The following is a 2,028-nucleotide window of genomic DNA, read 5'->3' on the forward strand; positions in this document are numbered from 1 at the left end:
AAATGAAAAAGAGGATGACTGAGGGAAGTAAAAAGGGACCTCAAGCAAAACTATATACATACATATAAGAAGTTATGAGAAAAATTATAAAAACCAAATTATCTAAGGAAGTCAGGTTACTATAGCAATGTATTCAACACTAGGCTGCTTATAAGCTTATCTAATGAGCAAGTATCTACTGTGATAAAAATGTGACACTGATAAGCTATGGAAGAAGGCACGGCTTAAATGCTCTGTACATTGGATAAGCAAACTCTGGTAAACAACTTGTAGGTAGGCAATATTTCATTGTATCATCTACCAAATATAGACAACACTAAAACTGCTTCTTCAATTTAAAACAAAATTCTAAACACGTAATATTACATTTGTTTTAGGGATTATTTCTTATCTGAAAAACAAGACCTCTCTATCTGAAAGCTCTTCGGGCCTCAATTTCATAGTTAACATTCTCTCTGATGACGTCACTAAGGATGTTACTCACGATGAATATTCTTGTCTAGCTAATCCCAGCCATCAGTGAACCATCATGTCTCTATGTCCATCGTACTATCTTGGTTATGGTGGATGGCTTCCAAAACGTCCAACACACCACTGGTTCACTGGGCACTCTTTTCCAGCTAGGTTCAAAAGTGACATTGCCAGAACGTTATTTCTCCAGAGTAGAGCTTGTTTAAACTTGAAGTTAAAGTTCTCTTGATACATAATCATGAGCAGCACTGTCTTTGACATTCTTAATGTGTGATAACATATTTTTTTTTTTGAGCATACCTGTCAGGACAGTACTTGGCACATCTACTCTTTCCCCTGTTCACTTTCATTGTCATGACAATCACCTACTTTCTCTCTTGCAATGCCATCCTCCAGAAGTGCTTTGCCACATTTTTCAGGCAGCCTTGTATTGTAATATAATGCTTTCCTGGTTTTGAATTATTGCACTTGGTTTAAAATTCAGACATGATAATATTTGTTTTTAGGTGATTTGAAACAGGCTGGTTGGGATTATCATCATGCAGGACAATCCTGGCATGAGCAAAGGACAAGATGTCTTTACTTCTATTTTTGATTTTATTTTCTTGCCTCTGGTTTTCTTTTCAGCAAAAGAGAAATTTACACTCTCTGTATTTTAGCATCATTGATTCCTCCTCAATTTCTTGTTTAACTCTCTCTGCTATTCAGCTAATTAATTCTCTTAGTTTTCTTACCTGGCATTGTATTCAGAAGCATTGATACAAGTTGTGTTGATTTTCCCTGACTTGTAACTCTGAATCCAACATTTCTCCCATAGGATCCTCTAGATAACGTTCCTCAAAATCTGTCAAATAATTAAACCATTCATCTCCTTCAACAACATATTTCAGTTGCAACAGTGAGTCACGACATGGGGTACTTGAATTTGTCATTGTTGCTCTGTTCTTTGTTAACACCAGTGAAGATGGAAAGAACAGATTCTAGGCTTGCTCTTCTGCTGTCACTCTTTTGCACATGGCAGATGCCATGTTTTGCTTTGTCTGCCCCCTTTTCAGAGCATTGCCCATGTAACTACCTCTCAGAGGTAGGATCTGCAAAATTCAGCTGAGATTACAGTTTAATAGCACTTCCATTATTTTCTGTTAATTGCTCATAATGTTCCATGCAATACTGTCATACAGCCAATGTTGCAGATTCTTTCCTCCATATAGGTCATTTCAGTGAATCTTAATATGTATAACAGGTAAATTCCTTCTGATGGAAAGAGTTAACTTTTATTGGGCATTATCTATGAATTGCCATTAACTCCTCTTGCCAACAGTAGATTTTCTGTTGCTACAGCCCTGATATTTGGATGAACCTATCTCTGCAATGTCATGTTCCTCCTACTCTCCTGCTCTATGACAGTTCTGCTCTTTTCCCATGGTCTGATTGGCCTATTCACACCAGGTGACCTAAGGGAGACCCTCTCAGGGCCAGGCAAAAATGAGGCACAGCCAGTAGGCGCATACCTCCCACCCCAGGCCTGAGAGTTCTGGAGCTGCTGTGGCCACATCT

General features: G+C 38.3%; 1 pseudogene; it reads right to left on the minus strand.

Annotated features, from left to right (window-relative positions):
• Positions 1 to 685: 685 nt before the first annotated feature.
• LOC115514981 lies at positions 686 to 1,211 on the minus strand (annotated as a pseudogene).
• Positions 1,212 to 2,028: the final 817 nt, after the last annotated feature.

This window comes from Lynx canadensis, chromosome B2, assembly GCF_007474595.2.
Source record: "Lynx canadensis isolate LIC74 chromosome B2, mLynCan4.pri.v2, whole genome shotgun sequence".
NCBI classification, from domain to species: domain Eukaryota; kingdom Metazoa; phylum Chordata; class Mammalia; order Carnivora; family Felidae; genus Lynx; species Lynx canadensis.